We start from the raw sequence: 11,317 nt of genomic DNA, 5'->3' as shown, positions 1-11,317 counted from the left end.
ATAAATCGTCAGTGCCTATGGCAAAATTATTAGCCTTTGCTCACTCTTGCTGTTAAACCTGAGTATACACTGTGTCATTACCAGGCTGCTAAGCAGGGAAAGGGGAGTGGGGCTGCATGTACCTCTGTCTGTCCAGGCCACTGTCAGCCAGATACTTCCTTCGGGTTCAGCCTAGCCTGTGGTTGCACGCACCTTGGAGAGCAATGACTGTCTAATCCTTAGTGACTGTCCAGTCTTGGGTGGAAGTTAGTCTTCAGCTGTAGCAGCGTCCTCCTCCAGGAACTCGGGGCGAGTTCACATGGGCCTTTTAGACCAGATCCCGAGTCTGCGGGTGCATGCGGAAGGGGTGCTGGGGAAGGCACCGTCTACCTACCTCCCTACACTTCAGGGCCTTCTCCTGAGGCCTCAGGGGCAGAGCAAACAGGAAACAGCTCCCGCGTGGCCAGGTTCTGATAATGAGGAAGGCAGGAGTGGGGTTCTAGTACTGAGGAAAGTGGTCCATTGAGGATGGGGCTGCGTCCATAAAGGCATATTAAAAATAAAGCATCCCTTTGGACTACTCTAAACGCTCAGTGACCAAACACAGGTATTTAAATGAAATATTTAAAAGACTCACTCTTACTCTGCTTCTCTTTTTTAATACGCTAGACTTAAAAAAAAATACACCTTAATTTTTAGAGCAGTGTTAGGATCCTAGCAAAATTGAGTGGAAAGTACAGAGAGTTTCCACATACCCCTGTCCAGACTTGCCTGCCCCACCCCACAGTCAGCATCCCACCCAAGACGGTACATTTGTTCTAGCAGATGAACTACACTGATACATCACAGTCACCCAGAGTCCATCATTCACATTAGGGTTCACTCTTTGTGTTGTACATTCTGTGGGTTTTGACAAACGTATAATGTCATGTCTCCAACACTGTGGGCCCATCCAGACTAGTTTCACTGCCCTAAAAGTCCTGTGCTCCACCTAGTCATTCCCCCCACCTCACTGTCCCCTGGCAACCACTAATCTTTTTACTCTCTCCATAGCTTTGCCTTTTCCAGAACATTATATAGTCAGAACCCTATAATAGGGGACCTTTTCAGATTGGCTTCTTTCACTTCATAATATGCATCTAAGTTTCCTCCATGTCTTTTCATGGCTTGATAGCTCATTTCTTTTTAGCACTCAGTAATACTGTCTGGATCTACAACCGTTTACTTATCCATTCACTTACTGAAGGACATTGTGATTCCTTCCAGTTTCTGGCAACTATAAATAAAGCTGTTACAAACATCCAGGTCCAGGTCTCTGTGTGGACTTAAGGTTTCAACTCTTTCGGGTAAGTGCCAAGTACAGTGATTGCTGGATCAAGGGATAACCTCAATATCTTTTCCTCGTGGTCTTCAAAATGCTTGTGTCAACATCCTACCTTCAAAATTACACAGCAGATGCTTTCCCATGTTTGGAGCTTACGTCCAGGTGGATGACTGCTCCCTCTGCTCCCTGATTCTAGCATCAGCTTCGGGACAAGGCCCTGCATCTGAGTGGCAATGCTCAGAGGAGCAGCAGCCCTGCAGAAGAGGCTGCAGTCGCTGTTGGTGCCTCTTCAGCTGGGAACAAAAGTGGGGGGAGGCGGCTTTATGAGTGGTTTATCCAGAATCAGACCAAACCAGACACAATGAAATACACTGCTTATTATGCTGGGTTTCCAGTTGCCAATGAATCTGATTCATTTCAACTTCACATTCTGGGGGGCAAAAAAAGAAAACATCATGGTGCATCGGAGGTGGTGGTGTGCAGGGGTGGGGGGCTATCATGAAAATTGACATCAATTTTATGTCAACTTCTTGTCAATTTGATGTCAGTTTGGGATCCCAGCATTGGATACTTGTCAAAAGGAGCTGGAACTTCTGAGGTAATTTCTTTGCCCTTTTTGAACTCACAGACTTCCCAGATGACGCCAGTAGGTTCGGCGTTGGTGAGCTGCTCTGGAGATTGAGAGCTAACAGCCAAGAAATGCCAGCCCTCCACTGCACCGTCTACGGGTTGCGTGGTGCCAGCCGGTATCTTTGCTTTGTTGACGCTGCTGAGGTCTCTCTGTCCTTAACATCATTTTTCTAACAGTTTTTTTTGGGGGGGGGGAGGGTTGCAACAAATGGTTTTCCAAAAAGTAAACCAACACCAGGTTATTTTGATGGCTGAGGTAATGTGCTGAAGGTAAAAATGGACGTTATCCAGTAACTCCAGTGAGTGAGCTCCAGTTGAATGGATGAAACTACATTCTAGATTCGGTCCAAGCCACCATCCCAGGAGCACTGGAGAACACCAGGAGGATAAAGACACCTACAGGATATTGATTTTGGAGGACAAATAATGTTGCCAGGGGCTTTAGCTTGTGAGAACAGAGGTATGTTCAAAGCACTTCATAAAGCGCGCCCATTTCCTAGAAACAGACCCAGACTACACAAGGTGGCCTGGTAGCCCCGCGATGGTGAGACAACTGACATGAAATGATTATGTCTCCACTAGTAAGTCCATGAAGTAGTCTGCATTTTAAAGCCATTTTAGAATTAGAGAAAAAAATTAAGTCCACAAGGACGTGGAGGTCAGCCTTTCAAGGCTGCTGCTTCCAGCTCATCCTCACTCTCGTCTTCAGGATACATGTCACTCTACTTCTTCTGCTGGAGGGCATTTTCCTAAGTCAGATGCTCTATGGTGTATTTTTCTATTTATTTACTTTTTTTTTTTTGGAGGGGGTACTGAGGATTGAACCTGGGACCTTGTGCATGCTAAGCGTGCGCTCTATCACATGAGCTATACCCTCCCCCTATTTTTCTAATTCTTTCCAGTCACCCTACCAAAACACCCTTTAATCAACCAGCTTTCAAAATTATTTGATTTATCATTTAAATCAATTCTTAAGGAGCTGAGGTGTAGACAGAATATAGACAGAGACGTAGGAAACATAATTGAATACCTATACAGGTTGGGTTCTTACGGTGTTTAAAAAATTTCAAACTCTGCTTTGGAGGAGCACTCTGTTTTGGGCAAGTCATAATTTAGTGTAGCTCATCAAATGTTTTCTATTGTAAACTCTTGCTGGATACTGCACTAGGAAGATGAGTTAATGAATAGGACGTTGTCCCGGGCTGATGGTGCTCCCAGTGCCAGTGGGGCAACGGGACATCTCAATGTGATGTTGGAGGGGGGGCGGTGTTGAAGGAGCGTCAGGGTGGCAGAGTCTTTGCATCTCAGGCTGGAGGTCTTACTCTTAAGCTGCTTCTCAAAATAACCAGTAGAAGTCAGGCAGGTCGGCGATGGGGGCAGAAGACCCCCAAACGAATCTCATGTGTCAAATTACTGACGTGGCTGATCCCTGAAGGGCAAGGAGGTGAGGGTGTGGAAGTACCTGGGAGTCCATCATGGGGTCTGCAGTCTACACTGTAGGTAATGGGGAGTCAGCAGGATTTTAAGCAGGGACTTACTATTTTTTAGCTATAATATCCTGATGATTATGTGGAGGATGGTGGCTTGGAGGGAGCCAGACCAGCAGGGAAATGCAAAAGGTTTGTCAAAAGTTTAGGACCAAGACAAGGGGCATGGATTCATGACGCCTAAATAAGCTTAGTGGGAGAGCTCTTCTAGATGCAGATACGCTGCCACGCACTCCCTGTTTGTCCGGTGGCTGGGAGCGCTTGGGGACGGCGGAAGACCTAGTGCACCGTGTGTACCCTGCCTCCTCTGGAAGCTCTCCCTCACCCCTGAGCATCCCCAAACCAGAGGCCACCAACCACTGGGTGTGGTTCTGGAAACAGAATTCTTTCCCCTTCTTCCTCCTTTTCCATATCAGCCCAGTGATGCTGGAAAACCCTTCAGTACAGAGATTACAAACAAGGTAACTGCGTGACCCCCAATTTTTCTTTTATACTTCTTAGCCTTGGGCTGCCACAGAGTCTGAGCAGAGTAACAGACTGCGTAATCTGTCGTCAGAGCCTATGCTACTTCTTTTCTTTTTGCCTCTCTGGGTGGATTTTCGGTGCTTCCACAGCCTGTTCTGTGCCCCAGGAGGCTGGCTGCTATAGGCAGCGCCACAGGATTCTCCTCCTGGATTCTCAAAAGGGCTCCGCCACCCTGGCCCCTAGTTGGGGTGGGAACAGCTCCCTGCTTGTGACAGTCCTGAGGGCTGCCCCACCTCTCACCAATTCCCTTTACCAGCCTACACCTCGCTAAATAGTAACTTCATTTAGTTCTCCTCAGTTAACTCTCTTGAGAGTCTCCTGCCATTCCCCTGCAGATACAGGTCCTTTCCTGCCTTTCTACTTCGACAGGGGTAGGGCACTGAGCTCCTGAGCCTGAAGGTAGCCATGGAGAAAGGCAGAGATCAAGAAAGAGGATTCTGGGGTCAGAGAAGACCTCTTTCACACTTCTCATAGGGCCGTGTGGCTGCCTATCTGTCTGAGGAAAAGCTGGCCTCACAGATCTGGTTTGAATTTATGTTTAAAAAATCCTGAACTGATTTGTAACCTCCAATCTGTAATTCATAACCACTCCATCAATAGATATTTCTTGTCTAAGTGTGTAACTTAGTAGACTCATCCCAGGGAGGGAAACCGGTAACATGCAGATGTCGTCTTAAGTTGGGCATAACAAAATCTTCAAGGGTTAAGACCAAGCCACGCGCTGCGCCTCAGGTACGGGAGGTTTCCTGGAGGTTTTCTTTTGTGCTTCAACAGTAAAGTGGTTGGTGGTCTGCTGGCTACAGCCTGTTACACATTCCTTGGTTTTATTAGGATAACCATAAGCCTCAAAGACCCACCCTGATATCAGTGGCAGGTTTTATAGAACACTCACAAGTTTCTTCTTGTTGTGTTGGGGGGTATATAAAGTGTGAGGCATAATAGGGAACAGGCTGGAAGACCAGTTGAGGGCCGACAGAAGTCCCAAGTCCTGACGTGAATATTTAATAACTCCTCATTACAGGAAAAGGCTGACCACCAGATGCCTGTTACCGTGGCTCCAGAGCCCACTAAAGCTCTGAGTTACTCCAGGAGTGAGAGTGGGTTTCGGCAGTTCCCTGCTGTTCAAATGACCTGGAGGTCAGGACACACCCCGCTGATTTAGGATCACTGGAGAGGAGCATTTGCTGGAAACATCTCGTCTGTTACAGAGCACAGTGGTTTAAAAAACAATTTTTTTTTTAATAAACGCAAAAGCATCACAGCCAAGGTACACCCCACAGTAGTGTGTCAGTATCCTGAAGACAGCATTTTGGGGTGCATATGGATAGAAGTCCCTGAGGTCACTGCCTGAGCTCACGCTGTCATTAATTGGCATGACAATGACTCAACGCTGAACCCTGGAGCTGAAAAACACCCTCACGATATGTCAGGCTCTAGAGGCTGTCATTTGTTCAGCTGTATTTTGACCAAAGCTGGTCTGGGAATTGCATCGTTTTGTGTTTCCACGGCATGTGAAGTTTCAGGACAGAAGGCTCATGCTCCCGGGGTTCCCAGCATGCCCCATGGCCTTGGGCCGGCAGGGAGACCAGGCCACAGTGTAGAGCTCCTGCCTCTGTCCCAGACTCCCTGTATCAAGGAAGCTAGTGTTTCACAAACAGCCACTTATTATAAAAATGCTTTAACCAATATTTTAATATACAGGGTGAGTCTATTGAGTTGACCTTAAACATCTAAATCTAAGAACTCCTAAACTACTGATAACACATGATTTGAAATACCTCTGTGGTTGTTTTCCTTTAAAAAAAAAAATTCCAAAATGGAAATAGCTGTATGTTACTCCTCCGCTTAAAACTCTGGCTTTCTATTTCTCTTAAACTCAAATGCAAAACCCATCAACACGATCTCTAAGACCAGACTTGCTCTGGCGCTTGCCTAGTCTGAATTTCCTCCTTCTCCCAAGCTGTAGCCACGCTGGCCTACTTTTAGCTACTTGAACTCACCATGCCTCAGGGTCTTTGCACATGCTAATCTCTACACCTGGAATATTTTCCTCTTTCTTTCTTCCTCCGAAGCTCTTTCAGATTTAGCTTTAATATTATCTTTTCAGGGAATCCTTCCCAGCTCCGAGCTTAGGTCAAGACCCTCTTGATTTCATAGCCCTCTAGGCCTCTCTAGTGGGCCTATTGTCATTGGAAGCAATGCATTATTAGTGTAATTACTTATTCAATGCCTTGGTCCCAGCTAGACTGTAGACATCAGAAGATAATGGATGCTGTATTCTCAGGGCCTAGCAGAGTAGCTTTCATATAGACGAATGTCTAATTGTTGAATTAATTATTTAAATAATGCATACTCATCACAAAATGAATTACAGAAAGTGAAGACAAATATAAAGAAGAAAATTCAAATAATCTATATCTCTACATCCCAGGCATAACAACTATTAACATTTCACTGTATTTCCTTATGTCCTTTTTTAAAAAACAAATATTTGTGGTGTGTATAAATAAACATTACCTGCTGAAAGCTAGGTCTGAAGAACATTTAGAAAAGTCTTAAAATGCACCAGGTTCCTGGTGTCCAAAACTGATGTCAGTGGGGGTGAGTTTAAACAGGGTTGTCACCATTTCTACCCTCTAAGGCTGGTGAGGGATTTACAAACCAGCTCCCGGAAGCAAGTTCTGGGATCTTCCCACCCTGCTCCACTGTCATTTTAAGAACGTTTATTTAGACTCTTTTAGTAAAGGAACAATTTCTTCAATATTTGGAAATATGTCACCTCACTGTTTAATTTTTGTAGCTATGGCTGTTACTCTTCCCCGGATTCATATTATAGGGGACATTTTGCAGAATTGTGGTACCAGATTGTCAATTCCCAGCTCTTGTGTAAAGGGGGAAGTGTCTGGAAATAGACTGGGAGCAACGGGGTAATCCCCATCCCCAGATAATGGGTTGATTTCTTTGCTCCCTCCCTTACCACAGTTTCTTACCTAGAACGCATTCCTATCAGTGGGCTAAGTCCACAGAGCAGGTACTGTGGTTATGCCCGTTTCGTACATGAGGAGACAGGGTGTAGAGAGAGGGTCACGGGACTTGCCCATGGCCACACAGCTGGTCAGCGGCTGAGTCAGGGTCAAAACCACACGGCCTGACTCCAAAGCCCAGGCTCTGAGCCACCGCACCACGCTGCCCTGAGGTGCTTCCTCCAGACTCCACCAAGTGGATCAGAAATATGAGTGGACTTCACAGAGCCTTGAAAACTCCTGAGCTTGTTTATCAGTTTTGTCTGTCTGCACAGATTTTGTGTTTTTCCTGGGGAGATCTCTATATTTCATCAGATTTGTTTGGAACAAGAAAAATAAAGATTCATCTGGATTAACAATTACTCTAGTATTTGTTGATTGGTTACCAAGAACTGTTCTAGGCAGTTTACACGTATTAAATTCTTTTATCTTTGCAATAACTCTATGCGATTGGCACTATTATCCCATTTTACCATCAAGGAAACTGAGACACAGAAAGGCTGTCATTTGTCCAAGGTCACACAGCCGACTGTGGTGGAGGGATCTTATCCAGGTGATTCGCTGAGTCTCCACTCTTATTTATCCCTGGTGATCAAATGCCTCCTTGGCAGAGCTCTCAATGTCTCATGCGTTTTCCTGCCCTGAACCTGGGATGTTATCTCCCTGTTAATGTGTACAATTCATGTAATCATTTTTCCCCTCTCCCCTCAAAGCTATTAATAAATTAATGGTGAAGCTTACAATACCGGACATCCTAGAACAAAAATTAGCAACTCTCCTCAGCAGGATTAATCTTATTAGCAATTCACACCACTGCAAAAACTGTCTTAACAAGACTGCCATCCCTCTGGTATGAAATGTGGACAGGTTCTTAAGGGAGGTGGGGTTCTGAATTCAAAGGGGGTCCTTTTGGTGGAGGCAGGGACAGAGAAGGAACTAGGAGTGGCAGGATCCCCCTGAAACCACTGAGCACACGGGGGTGGTCAGAGTTTGCATCCACCTTCTCTGCTCTGTGTGCTTCTATGAGAGCACACTTCTACTCCAAATACAGACCGACACACACATGACTTGTTATGTATTGATTAAGACGAGTGCCGCTTGAATGATCGGATACTTTCGCTATACCTTTTGAGATAACGAGGCACAAACTAAACTATTCCTAAACGGCTTTCAGGGATTCCTGTGTCTGAGGACTAAACACATGTTACAGCTCTTCCTTTACAGACGGAAAAATAGAGGGAAGAGCGTCGGCTACTTGTTGGGGGGGTTCTGGGGGATTTAATGTAAAGCTAAGAAGAGAGTTATGACTTTCTTCTCCCTGCTGAGGAATTAGCATTTTCCTGATTAAGTGACATGGAGACCAAAGACTGAAATAACAGAGCCTCAGAGATGAGAACTGAGTCTACCCCGGGGTCCAGATGAGGTGAAAGACAAAACAGGAAGCGTACACGCTTGCAGCGCTAGGCCTTGGCCGGCACCACGCAGGCTCCGTGGTTTAAGCTGAATGGGTGTGGGAGAAAGGCCGGAAAAATGCTCGCTAAGCCAGTTTTTGAGAGAGGAAGATCTTGGATCCTTTTTCTCAGAATGTTCAAATTCTGGCAGACTTCTACTCTCAGGACCCTTAAAATTCAGGAAAGGAAAAAATTGAAATAGTTTTCAAAGAGGAAGAAAGACAACAAGCACACCCACTCTTGCAAAAATAAAATCCCACCCCAAAAAAACCTTTATGAAAATGTTTTTGAGCTTAAAAAAAAAAAAAAAAAAGCAGAAGGGGGCTGGAATGTCAACGGGGCGCGGGCCACAGAATGACTGAGAAATGTGGCATCCCCCTGGCCTCTGCGCATCTGTGTGTCAGCCTAGTTTGATCCTTGGAGAGAAACAGCCCTGTTCCCTCCCCGGAAGGGGGTCAGAACCCATTTTTCTCAATGGGCTTGATCCCGCTGTGTGCTGATGTGGTTAGGTGGAGCACGGGGGACAGTTTGTTCTCATTCACTGCCTCAAAATAAGAGCCTCTCACTCTGGAAGTTTCCTTTCCAACCCATCCTCCAATGCAATCAACAGTCCCGGCCAAATCCTTCCTTCAGTCTCAGATTTTGGTTATATAAACTGTTCTATCAAATAGACTCCTTCCAATTCAGAACAGGGTAAAGTAGCCATTTACGCAAACAGCAAGCGGCTTATGTAACCAGAGCCCCATACACAAATGAGAGGAACCTGTCCACTCCTGCAGGTGCCTCAGGTGAACAGTGGCCGGCGGGTCCCACAGCTGCGGTCTCTGACTACAGGGGAACTTCGTTCCAACAGCTGGACGCCTCCAGGAGATCAAGTCCCTCCTGCGGTCTCTCTCCAGGTTAAAGAGTCTTGTACGATGGACTTGAACCCACCCCCTTATAGATTCTTGTTCTTCACAAAGAACAGATTTAGCATTTTTAATATCAGGGTTAAAATGGTGCCTTTTACTCTTGGTTGTATGAAGTCTTCTGATGACAAAAGCCATATATATATTCAGAATTTTAAAATTTGAAAAATACATAAAAATAAGAAAATTAAATTCACCTATAATTCCACTACCCAGAGCTAGTTACTTTTAACCTTTTGTATATATCCTTCCTGTATTTTTTCTATGCATATCATATACGTACGTACACAATGTCTATACGTATACACATATCAACGATATGCATGTGTGAATATATATAAAATATCTAAATAAATGGTACATTGTGACTATGCTGGCCATTCTGTTTTGAAATCTGCTTTTTTACTCAACAACGTCACCATCAGCAATCACACTGATCTCATCTTCACTCTCATTTTTATCTTCTTTACTTCAGTTGTCCTTAAAACAGCCCTGTGAGGTTGGAATCACCACCCTCACATAGCAGCTCAAGTTCAAAGCCTCGGAAGTCTGTGAAATTAAGCCCTGCCTTACATCTCGCTGCTATTACATACTTTGCTAAGTAAGGCTTTGAGTGGCTGTTTGGCATTCCCATTGTATTCTAGTTAACCTGTCCCCTGTTTCAGTGTTTCGATCATTTCCACTTGGGGGGGTTATTATAAATAACTCTGTGAGGAACATTCTCTCATATAGATATTTATACTACTATTCCCACAGTATAAAGTCCTAGTGATGGGTCAAGAATATGGCCTTTGTGATGGCACTTTATTATGCACTGCCTAATTGCCTTCCAGAAGGGTGAGATGGATTTATACTCCCATAGGCTACTGCCCAACACTCTAACCAACATCATTTCATGATTTTTAAAATGATTAAAAATGAAAGAAAAGATCTTTCCCAAACTGTTTTCCTTAGGAAAATAAAAGCATATAGAAAATGTTTGATGGTCTGCCTATTCCCTCGTTTATTACCATAACATTTCTAGAAAAAGTCATGGGAGGACTAAAATACAGCTGTGAGCAGCTATGAGACTAATGTGATGAATTCACCTTCAACCCCCAAAATATAAACCCTCTGCTTGTTTTTTCCCATTCCCGTTTCCCCCTGCCCCACAGACCCCAGCCACAGCTTCTGATTGCCAGTCCTTCAAGGGCTCACGGCCAAAGAGGTGGCTTTTAACGACACAGCAGAAGGGAACTTGCATGATGGGGAAAAAAAAAGGGCTCAGATTCACCGCTGTCAGCAAAAAGTTCCTATAAACAGAGCAACACATTAAGCCCTTGCTGTTAATATGCTGTCTAGACTTGAAAAGATTGCTTTTCTTTCTGTCTTCCAAGCTTCAACTTTTGACCTTGTTTCTGTCCTTGTGTCTGTACTGGACTCAAGCAATTCTTGTCTCCTGGAGGTTCAATAGTCGAATTACTGAATTACTTATCACCCAAGCTACTGCAGCGACTGGGTGTGGGTGTGGTCTCAGCCACGTCCTCCCTGTGAAATGAATGGAAAACTTGACCGCACTTGACCCATGAGACAGAAGACCCAGGGGGTCCCCACTTCTGGTTTAAGGGTAAAATGATACTCTCCCCAGAAACTGAGGCAGATAATACCTTTGTTGATTGTGGATGGAATCTTGGAAGGTATCCGAGGGAGGATTGACAAGAAGAGTTTACAAGTTTCCATCCACTTAGGGATGGAAACCAGTTTCTAGTAAAATGAATGTGAGTCTTTATTTGCGAGTGTGTTTGGCTCTGGGATGTTTCTTCTTCCCCTCCACATCACCAAGGTTGCCAGGGCTCTGGTGCTAACATCTGGTTGCTCAAGTCTCTTTCCAAGATGTAATATTTATTAAGCACTTGCTGTATGCCAGGCATTCCTATGCACTCACCTACAGATGTCCTCATTTAATCCTCACAACTGCAATCTTACGAGGTAGGTACTCTTATCATTATTC

This window comes from Camelus dromedarius, chromosome 5, assembly GCF_036321535.1.
Source record: "Camelus dromedarius isolate mCamDro1 chromosome 5, mCamDro1.pat, whole genome shotgun sequence".
Taxonomy (NCBI): domain Eukaryota; kingdom Metazoa; phylum Chordata; class Mammalia; order Artiodactyla; family Camelidae; genus Camelus; species Camelus dromedarius.
The sequence above is the reverse complement of the archived record's forward strand: the minus strand, read 5'-3'. Positions refer to the sequence as shown.